Here is a 12,129-nt window from a genome sequence, read left to right as displayed (position 1 = left end):
TCAGCCAGCTGGTTTGTAAGCACTCGGAGGGGACAGTGGAGAAGGTGTTAGTTAGTTAATGCTGTTTACGGTTCCTCAGGGCAACTTTAACGTCTGAGAAAGAAACATGGTTTCTTACACACAAGGAAACTCCCGCTGGCACCTTATTTAGAATTTTTTCACACAGCACATATGCAGTTTGCAGTAATAACAGAAGCAGATTTACCATAAAATTCTTTGTCATTTTTGAAAACATGAGTCTCTGATTTCACACAGTGGTAGCTTCTCATTTCTAGCATGCAACCTATGATTTTGCCAGCTGAAATGGCAACTGAACAGGACTGTTCTAACATAATACTGGTTGGCTGCTTTACCTGTTTGCAACAATTTTTAATGTAACTAGAGAAAGGCTTTTAGGGTGACGACTAACCAACATGTTTGGCAAATGTCACATTGTCTCGGGGTAACTTTGGCTTTTGACTGTAAACTTCCCCAAATCCAATTTAGAGCAGGACGGAGCTGCTAATGTTAAAACTCTGATAGCATGCTGGACCAGCTCCCTCGCAGTTGGAAAATAATACTGGCTATAACCCCACCAATGAACTAGCAAATGTTGCCAATGAAATGCTCCTTGGTTGTGGAAGTAAGGCATGGTTGCTAATGTAGGCAGTTAGCCGGACATGCTAATGATTGCAGCTTACGTCAGAGTAGACAAACACACTTTTTAATCAGTTTCTTACAGCTTTGCTATTGTGGTTTTGGTTTTGGAAAGGCTTAAAAAAACACCAGTCTCCAAGTACTGCAGCCTCATGCAGACCTGCCATAGTTACTGTTGCTAAGCTTGGACAACAATGATTGGACAATCACTGTTTGCAGGAGGAGTTTAGCAAATGGTCTTTTGCATGATTCAGCTCTTAGTCGTGTGAAATATAACAAATACTTCCTAAGTTTATTGTTAATCAAAAAAGCCTAAATATTATTTTCACATGAAGGAGCAGCTATCAGTACACATTCATACTGCACATATTTAATATATTATGATCATGTGATGTTGTTTCAGGATATAAAAACAGATTCTCAAGCCATGTGTGTTTCGTCTGATAGCCTGACCACAATGTGTGATGTCAGTGTTTGGAGAGCTTAGAGTGGAAACCTGCCTTTCCGTCCTCCCCCTCACTGCTCCTTCATCCCCTTTTCCCCTTCCTCATATACGGTTCATGTGTTGCTGATTACCCCCAAGTCCAGGTCTGGACCCAGAGCTTTCACCTTCTCCACTCATATGGTTTGAAGCAGCGGTGCTCCGTTGCTGGAAATCCCTCTGCCAACTCCCACCTTAAAGCACCCTACACCCACAAGCACGTGCACAGGTACACAGTGTTTGTGGTTTGTGCACACACGCACATATCCAATCCAGAATATTAACACATGCACACACTTACTGTATACAAACATAACACACATGTACCCACACACACACAAGTGCACACACACGTCTACCCCCGCTGTCCTTCCCTGGGGTCCTTTTGATTGACAGTGCCTGCTCCTGCAAGGGATTATGGTGGAAAACTGGGGGGTAGAGGGGGTGGGGGTCCTGCGCAGGGGTGAAGGGGTTTGAGGCCGGGGTGAGGGAGAGTGAGAAAGAGGGCTGAGGATTAGGCCCACTGAGCTTCATTAACCTGAATGTTTACACAAGCTGATCTCTCGCAATGAGACTCTTTTCCTTCCCACAAGTGTCCCCTTCAAGAATCTCCTGCCCCTTCCTCCATCCCTTCAATCCCAGTGAAGCACTGAAGCACCGTCCACTGCCAGCAAATCAAGCACGCAGTCCAAGAGCCAGGACTGAGGACAGTGTATTTATAAAGTAGTATTAATCAACAAACTCAACATTATATTTCCTATATAAAAATATAGCAATTACAGTCATGATTTTGCATACCTTCAGGGATTAAAATATTCAAAATTCAAAATGAAACATGGATTTTAGGCACAGATACAGTTAACAAAACTCGCTTCTGACATTGTTTCCATACCGTTTTACACAGAATGGTGAAAATGTTATGGTTGTTACGCCTAGCAGAGAAAAACAAAGTCTGGAAATGATAGAGCAATAGGCTGGAGGAAGCCAATCTGCTTGTATTTTAAATGGCCCCCATCAGCCTGTTTCCTTTTCCAAGGCCAACACTGTTAATATACTGTATTCGACATGTATTTTAATGGTGAGTAAAAATAACTGAAGGGCACATGTGACCTGTGGAGATCTGCTGCTTAATAATGTTGAAAGTATGTATGATGATGCTAATATGTATTATGAAGCTATTATTCATAATTATGCTTGTTGCCCAGAACTACACTGAGGTAACGGCCTTGTTATGAAAAAGAGTTTCAACAATATATATTGGATCTTAATAACCCATATCCTTGTATATGTACCCTAAAATTCAGACCCTTAGTATTTTAAGTTTCTGGGAAATTTCAGATTTTCTTGGATCTCTTCTGTGGGTCCCATAATGAATGACTGAGGAGTTCAACTCTGAGCAGAACATTTGACACTTTTGACAGAGCAGTTCCTGTTCTTCCAGATCAGAGTAAATCTCAGCTAATTCTGTAATGCAATACAACATAATGTAATGCTAAAGTACAAAGGGGGTAAAGAGCCAGTAAATGTATGTGTGCCAATCACAAGGCAGACTTCAAACACACTGACTTGCACTTTTGTTGTTGCTCTCCAAGGACCCATTGAGCCGTCCAGAGTTGTGCCTGAGCTCTAAGGACAACACTGGGGGCTATTTGCTTCTCAGATTAAAGAGGCTGAGCGAGATAGCCAGCTGAAAGCAGCAGCAGTAGGCAGACGAGCTCCAGAGGTCCCCCCCCTAAAGAGCAGTTAGTAGAGAGGGACTGCCTGTATTGTTTAGCATCTCCAAGAAAGGGTGTTTTCTCTCGGCACTGAGGTGGAAAAGTAAATTAGCGTTCACTCTGTGCTTGGCTCCGGCCCTGACAAACTGAGAATGGTGTGTCGACAGCCACAAGATTGCTCTCTTCAAAGGTCTGTAACTAAAGGGACATGGCTTGTGCTAAAGTAAACAGAAAGAAGTCTAGAGCTCTTAGCTAGACAGGCAGGCTGTGGCATGTATTTTAAATCACCATTCACATCAAATGGGCTGGCAGATCAACTAGGAGTTATTCTGCAAGAAGCACTTCTTTGGCGGCATCTGCCATGTGGGTCTAATTTTTCACCTTGAATGATTGTGAACGCCGTGGAGGGTCAGCAAAGGTCCATGCCTGCCTGACAAGACGTTGATTCTCGGGACAGAAAGAGGGAAAAGGGAAAGGAAGCTTGAGATGAAGAGAAAAAGACAGACAGAGAACCGACAAGAGTGCCAAATCATGACTGCTGAGGACCAGCCATCTACACAATCTCAGACAGGAAAGGGAATGTGGGGGGGAAAGAGAAGGGGAGTGAGCGATTGGAGAAAGGGGTGCAGTGAGGAAAAGAGAGAAATAGTTTTTGAGGAGACATCTGGCTTTGATTAAGAGGGGCAGTGTGGACAAACCAGCCTTTGCCGCTTGTTTTGACTGGGCTTTTCGGGGGGAAGTTGATGTTGTTTGTTTTTGAATAGCAAGTGGCTTGTTAATTGATGAACACGAGCCACGGACATAATGACTGAGCAGAGATTAGCTTTTTTAGAAGTGGAAGTGTTTACCTATTTGAGTATTTATGTGCAGTATGTGCGTGTGCATGTACAAGTACAGTATGCATTTGTGGAATGGGTGATGACTGCGGCGGAGGCTGGAATATACACAAAGCATAATTTTTCCTCAAAATGACAAACTTTTCTTCAGCGTTGGCTCTAATGCTCTTTGATGTAAGATGGCCATGAGTTATATTTGTTAACAATTCTTTGTACAGTCTCTCAAAGGATTAAAAAGCCACAGGAATTCATGGGGTAGATGTTGACGAAGAATAGAAACTAAGCTAGGCTGACATAGATGTCACGATAAAAGAACAGAATAAAATGTAACTGAATAGATACAACAAAAAAAAAAAAAATAGACTGGAACAGACACTATTAGACTACACATGACTAGATGTAGAATAGAATAGAATTATACTAAAAACCCTGTAAAACATCTGCGTTTCTGGAGAGAAACAGTAAAAAATCTGTGGTGTTGGCCAATTTTGAAAATAATCGTTGTTCCAATCTTAAGACGAGAGCAAAATATTTCAAACCCTCATGCAGCAAAACTGGGACTCAGACCTCTTTCCTGTCACTTCTTTGCAGACATATTGAGTGTGAGAGGAACCTCATGGCACAGCGTCCTGCACCACTGAATATGAATAAACCATCAAGTGCAGACACTCAAGCCAAGCCAAACTCAGCACGCAGGCATCACAGCAGAACAGGGCAGGAGGCCTTGGAGCTCTTACTGGCAAGCACAGACGAACTCCGCCACCCCCTCCCTCCCCGCAAACCCCCGTTCCCAAAGTCAATTGCCCATCAAAAAAAGATAATGGCTTAAAAACAACATGATATCATCCTACAGTGATTTTTTCCCTGCCCTCTGATTTTCAACTATTGTTAGGGTGAGAATACATGCATTCCTGCAGGGGAAGAAGATACTGTAGGTCAGAGTGAATGGGAATTCGAGGGAGTACTGCTGAGAGTGGTGGAGTTTTGAAGAGTTGCGGAGGTGAAACTGGAGACCAGGAGTCAGGCTGCTCGTTCTCTGAGGGCTTTGAGGTTGTGATGATGATTGGAAGTGATGTGTGTTTGGTAGCTGCTGCTTCTGCTTCAAGGGCAGCTGCATAAATGTCAGAGGAGTTTGAACCCTGGTCTCTGGCACAGTTAGGCAAACTTAAACCTGAAAAGTGTGTGAGGGAGTGAAGAGTAATTAAGAGTGGCGTTTATTAGCCAAAGCTGTCTTGACAACCTGGTAAGACTGCTACTTTAAAAGTGCATTAGAACGAGCTGGAATGTGACACGGAAAGTGATGGGATGAAACACCGGTGAATTCTTCTTTGTCATGATGCTGTACAAATTCAACACCTGTCAACACTTATCTTGAATTGTGACAAAAAGCGGGATGAATTCATTTTTTAAAACAGTAATATTAATTGAATTTCAAATCCAGAAGGCTTTTACTCCAAAATGTCAATTTTGGGCAAACCATACCTGGAACAGTCAACAATCAATATGTCAAATAAAAGATTAGCATTTACAGAATATGTCTTTATTATGATCCAAAAACATGCCCTCACATTTGCTAAAGTACACAGGCTATTATTAGGTGTGGAAAATAATTTAAAGTGCTGATGAATATTATGGGTCTAAAAAAGAAATTAAGTTTGAATGCAGAAGGTACTACACAAGTATACAGTGTCAAACTAATACCACATAAGTTTTAATTTCAAAGTAGTCATTCTGATGAATTATGACTTGTCTTTCTAGAATAAAATGATTCACGTTATTTCTGCACAGCACCACACTGTAATTATTGGCATAAAATATTTCTAATATACACAATGCATCTGTGTAGCAACTGTAAATGTAGATGTTAACACCTTTCACTGCTTATATGCAGTGGACCAATTTGTTATCTGTGCTGTGTTTAATTGGCTTAGAGGTCTTGAACCTCTGGTCACCACACCTTAGCAGTAACAACACAGTCTGTCACGGGATCAGTGAAACATTATCCACAGGATGGGAAACCAGAACAGGAGCGACTCGAAGATGTTCTCTCTGCTTACCAAACAGAAACTCAAGAGGATCTGTTCCAGTGGTAAGGAGGAAGGTGTTAAAGAAAGTATCAGTATCCTGACACTTCTCCCATATCTGCAGGGTCTTCTGTTGTGGTTGTGTGTGAGCCTGTGTGTGTGTGTGTGAGCCTGTGTGTGTATGTGTGTAAGAGAGAGAGAGAGAGAGCACACATATTCCGTTATTAACGATCACAAGGATGACTCTTGATGTTGCCAAATAGATAATATTTCTATAACATTTCCTGACCCTAGAAAAATGTTTCACATTCATAGCCAGCACAAAACAGAGCTAGTTTTTATTTTTACAGTATGACCACTAATGATAATCTTTCGCCAAGTGAACACAGTGACGGGAGAGGGAGTAGAGTGGAATTAAAGAAATGGTTTTTATTGTTATGTCTGATGACTGGGAGGTCTGAAAACTTCAATTTCCTACAGTTGTTATTAACAAGACAAATAGGTGGCACTAGGTTCAACACTCAACAGCTATTGTTTTCACCCAAATGTATTACTTCACCCCATCCACAAGTTACACAATGTCTCCAAATACCAGGCAACCTTTTAACCCAGTTTTTTGGACTTGAATGTGAATACAACTATATGCAAATCCAGCAAATATCCACTGTAGACAACTCGACATTCAATATACTAATTGAGGGGAATTAGATCTGTCAAGGATAATACCAGTGATAATTAAACAATTTGAGTCAAAAAGTAACTTTGTCAGCACAACACACTGTAAGCACAGGAATCTTTTTAGTGCAACCTGAAATGGCAAAGCCATGTAATATTTTCATTACAACCGTGTCTTTGTTCAATGTAATCTTACTGTCAGGGCGACCTTTTCTTTCGGAGGTTTCTGGAGGATCTGCCTTATCCAGATAATTAGCCAATCAGTGTTGGAGCGCTAAAATAGGCGACCGCAGGTAAGACCTGTGGCTGTCTGTCATTATCTCATCAACCCATCAATCACATGGAAGCATTGCCTTGAGGGGAGCATTTGCCAATAGGCACACAGGTGAACCCTTAAATCAGCTTTAATTGGGCTGCTGAGTAACAAGCGTGGTTGAAAGGTGTGGGAAAGTGAGACCGGTGTTGGTGAACTTTATGAGGCTCTGACAGACACCCCGCCAACTACGGAGTCAGAACTTGTGATAATAGTCTCTCTATCATCACTTGTTAAAAAGCCAAAAGAAAGAAACTTAACAATGAGTTTATCATAAAGAAAGAACATTATCAATCTCTACAAGAGTACACACATATACCTTTTTCTCTTTCTCCAAAGCATCACCATACACTGTATGAATAGAATCAGCATATTTTATTCTTGAACGGTATATTACATAAGAAAAACTGGCAAGTTTAAGGCAGTGAAGGCAGTAAACAGTATTATTTTTATTCCACAAAGCTAATACGGGAAGAGCAGCATATCATTTTCTAACATATTATTGCTTTGTTGCATTTTTTAAAATCTTGCTCTGACTGCATTTTGTCTGTCAGCATGTTGATAGTATGACAGCTCAAAGACTTTTTTTTTTTATTTGAATGTAGCTTACTTGTCAGACAATCTGAGATTGATTCTAGCAGACATTTTGCACTATTCTGTCTCGTACAGTTTTTTTTCAAACAATACTTTGGCACTAAAATCACTCCAAGCATAGGCTATTAACCAATACCTCTCATAGACATGCACCCACCCAGCACAGAAGCCTAATCTCCTTGGCTCTGGCCTTTGAATACTTCTCTCAACTCAACACTGCAAATTTATTGACAGCTTTTAAAAAATATTTACTACCCCACTTCCTATCCCAGCGGGCACCTAGCCTGTAATCTCCCTAGCCGTTTATTAGATCATTTGTCAAAGCCTCAAGCTTTTCTTCTCTTTTTTTTGTCATCATCCTCTGCTTTTGCCCTCTGGAGGGAGGGGTGTGCACTGTACTGTATGTGCATGTATGTGTGAGAGAGAAAGTAAAGGGGTGAGACAGAGAGTGCAATGGGCCTTGGAGATTAACTCCTTCCATGCCTTCCTTTTCCTTTTTAAAGCAGAATTTACAGCTGATTAGCCTCCACTGTAAAGACAGGCCCCAGTTCCCAGAAGGAACGCTGCTAAACATTTATGCAAGGCCAGACGCAAAGGCCCTTATTAAAAACATGTGTTCTTCCAAAGACCCCTTAGAGAGACATCTGAGGGGACTGAATAAATGTGCTGCAGACCGAAGGCTCATTTTCAGCACATCATTGAAGAAATGTGTGCTGTCCTAAACTAGACACACGGACATGCCAAAAATGACACATCCAAAATTTTTTGGAGCATAGAACATTTGGGCTGTGACAGAGCAAAAAGTTGCTCAGGACAACAAGTCTTCTAAAATTAAAGAACCCCAGGAGGAGTAGTTGTTGCGATGGTAGGGGGATCCAGATAAACAGACAAATAAACAAAGGAATAGTTGGACATTTTGTGAAATACATTAAATGAGAAGATCAATACAACTCTCATGTCTGTTCAGAATGAAGCCTGAGCCAGCAGCTGGTTAGCTGAGCAAAGCATAAAGACTGGAATCAGCGGGAAACCTCTAAAGCTCACTATAATTAACATGTTGTATTTCTTCTATATCTTTTTTCCATAGGAATTGGTTTGATTAGTTTAATCCAGAGAAAAAAACTGAATTGCTGAGAAAGAAAGGGAGGTGGTCAGAGTGGATGGGTGGGTGAACAAAATATCACACTTTTACACAGGAGATCACACTTCGTTACCCGTTTCCTCACAGTCAGCGTTGATTTTTTTTCCTTAACACTAACCAAGTTATTATTGTAACCATGATGACGAGGGTCCCCTACCCTTAACAAAGCAGTATTTTTGAAAACCACAATATATAACCTATAACATAACTTAAACCAACAGTTATTTGAACCCAAATCTCTCCCTGACCCCAACCATGTTGTTTTTGTGCCAACCAAACCTACCAAAAATGTTTATTTTTTAAACAGCAGTATCGTACGTCTTGCTGAGAGGAGCAGCAGATCAGAAAATGGTATATTTTGTCACTTGTTGTCTTTGTGCTGAGCTAATTTTCTGCTGGCTCTAGCTTCATATTAACTGTAGAAATATGAGAGTGGTAGCAATCTATTAACATTTTTTCCTAAAATGTTGAAACATTATTTGAAAGACTGAGAACTCTATAAATGTAAATCATAAAATCAGGATAATAAACTCATAAAAACAATTCCACTTGAAATGGATTTTTGGTTAGCATTCAAACTTAGCACTGAGCTCATCGTGGCACAGCGGTTCACAGAGTCACCCACTGTTTCCCCACATGTCTGTGTAATGTGAGTGTGTGTGTGGGCAGGAGAGAGTGAGAGAGGGCATGAGACGGTGAAAGTGAGGGTAAAAAAAAAAAAGGAAAAAAGTGAGAGTGAGTTTTATTATTGCTGAAGACGTGTATGGTGAGGCGGCGGCTGGCATGGACACCCAGAACCTTAGCTACTGTCACTGCCAGGCCTCGGCTGCTACGTGTGCTTAGTCTTCACCACGTGCCCACAGAGTACACAAGGCAGCCACAGGTATGTCCCCATCACCCCGGGCCACACCAATCACAGCCAGCATGCTGTCAGAACCTTTCGGGTATCCCGTCAAGCTAATGAGATGTGACTGAGTCTGTGCTGCTAGCACACAAGCAATTGCTCTTTTTATATACCTTCCACTGATGTATGGAGACTTTCCTTACCCTGGTCACAGCCATCAAGGAAGGACCCATGGATCATGTATGTGTGTGTGTGTCATATGGTTGTGTGTTTACACAGACTGTAGCTGTATACATACACATCTGAGCTATGTGTGCGTGTATGCATCCATTTATCTGTGAGAGGGTTTGCGTCTGTGGGTGTTCAGATTGGTTTGCCACAGTGGAAAAGATAATCATAAACTGGCTGATGGTAAAAATGTGTCCAGGTGGACTGGTGTGTGCTGGTGCATGGGTCTGGGTCCTGGCTGCTTTCATCATCTCGGCTTGGCGAGGATCACAAAAGGTCCCGGTGCTTTATGAAGTTTGTGGTAAATAAAATGTTGAGCTGTACACTTCAGCACAGCCGACGGATTAAAACTGTCACATAGCAAGCTGGTGCAACAAGGAAAAATGGTCCGCAATCATCTGCTGGAGGAATCATGGCAACACGAGCCATGTTTTTCTTCATCAGTCATACCCTGGAAGCTGCGAGATACAGACAAAACCTGATTTCCTTGCTGCTGACTCATCTACAGCGTTTCCAAATCCAATTGGAATCACCTAAAACAATAAATCCTAATCCTTTTCATTTGGGGTTTTATCTTGATCATGTTATAAACAATGACAATAAAAAAACCCATGCTCAAATTCCCTATTTATGACTATGCCAGACAACATGGGGAAATTTACTGTACAAGCTATCAAAAATATATATCATCAATTTTGTAAATTTGTAATCACACTAGTACTGCTCAGACCAAAATGATAGAAAAAGTAAGTACAGTTTGGGCAATGTTTCCTACTGACATAATTTTTAGCTATGTGAGTTTCAACATAAACAGAAAAAGGAATGAGAAAATAATTGTGGTTGACTTGTGTGTGTGTATGTGTGTGTGTGTGAGTGTGTGTGTGTGGAAACCCGTTGCAGTCTTCTTGTTGGATGTGGTGTGCTTTTTCCAGGGTTTTGGATTTCTCATTATATGTACATGAACTTGCATATGGCCTGATACATGGTGTTAGAGTTGACTGAGTACAGTGGTGTTCCCGATCACAAATAAAATATTCTTTCATATAGCCTAGCAGACGTTTTATTGCAGGGAAATGTTGTGGTCACTGTAGAATTTGTTGTAAAATTCTTGAATGCGTGACTTCTTGTACACGTTTTGGTGTCACTTCTTTCACTATTAGTTCTCTAAGGAAATTGTGAAAGGTCTTCACGACAGCCTTTATATCATATTATCCCTATATGGCTCATAGGATTTTTGTGTGCTTATATATGTTTATATATATTTGCTTATTATATTAGTGTAATACTGAAATAAATTCATACTATCGAGAAAATTAAAAGGGATGCATATTCAATATGGAGGTTCAAGAGGTTCAGAAAAAAGTTGGGACTTGCTGCTTTTCTTTTTTTTTACATTATTGTATGGTTTTGGACTGTTAGTTGGACAAAACAAACAATTTGAAGATGTCACCTTGGGCTGCAAGAAATTGTAATGGGTATTTATTTCAAAGTTATTTTTTTTGACATTTTATAGACTAGAAGATTCATTGATTAATCAAAAAAATAATTGACACAGTAATCGATTATGAACATAATACATTTTTTTTGCAGCCATAGTCAAGATTAGTGTTTTTCTCTAGTAAACTGATTTTTTTGCCCACTTTTAAATGGGTCACTGTATAGAGAAAATAACCCTTTTGAAAAAAAAAGTAATAAAAATGGTATTATCATAGTGAGTACAAATGATCAAAATCTTGCCTGTGCTTGCTATTGATTTTGAATAAAATCTGATAGAGAAAAAAAAAGATTCACCAGCCCCTTGATAAATCTTACCCTTTGCTCTGTTCCAAATCATTTCCTTCCAGCTCTGTCCAGAGAGATTTCAGGGAATAGGCAGTTTGGGTTTTTCTCCTTCAGAGAGCTTTAGCTCGGTTGGCTGGAGGGCTAAGGGTCCAGCTCTATCAACTAGCGCCAATGTAAACACAGCAATTCCTTCCCAATTAGAAACGCTAAATGCATTGGACTCGGTGCACTGCCAGGGCTGGTCCATGCAATTAATGCAGCCTTGGTCTCCACTGGCTGCCTCGGATGGCTGGAATGGTTAAGATGTATACAGTTTCAGTTCAAGGCCAGTCAGTGGAAGTCTGATTGGGCAGGTTGGACTCATCATGGAAGTATAAACATGAGGTTGGATGGGCGCTTGGTGGTTGGGGTTTTCTTTGGGTCAGCCGTGCAGGGTAGCACCACAGCAGGCCAGGAAGATATGTGTGGTAAGGAGGTCAATTGGAGGGGGAGATTTAAGGAAGAGGAAGCTGTGTTTCAGATGAACAGTTGGAGAGGATGGTGATCAATAGAGTCAGGATCTATGCTCACTGGCCATGACAGATTATGGCTTTGGATTGAGGTTACTTTTAGTCAATTTTAATGTGTTTAATATTAATCAAATAAAAAATTTGATGAAATACAAATGTAAAAATGTAGTCTGGAACAACGTCTAGTGCAACCCAAAAAGAAGACTTTCACTATTCTCGTCCTCATTTTGTTGTCGTTTCAGGGTACCTTAATGGATGATTCAGCTGTGACAACACGTCTTTGTGTTACATGGAGGGTGTAATAGCAGCGCTAAGAGTACCCTTGAATATCAAGTTGTGAGCCATTGTCTG

The sequence above is a fragment of the Thunnus maccoyii genome, chromosome 3 (genome assembly GCF_910596095.1).
Source record: "Thunnus maccoyii chromosome 3, fThuMac1.1, whole genome shotgun sequence".
Lineage (NCBI taxonomy): Eukaryota > Metazoa > Chordata > Actinopteri > Scombriformes > Scombridae > Thunnus > Thunnus maccoyii.
Note: the sequence above shows the minus strand (reverse complement) of the source record.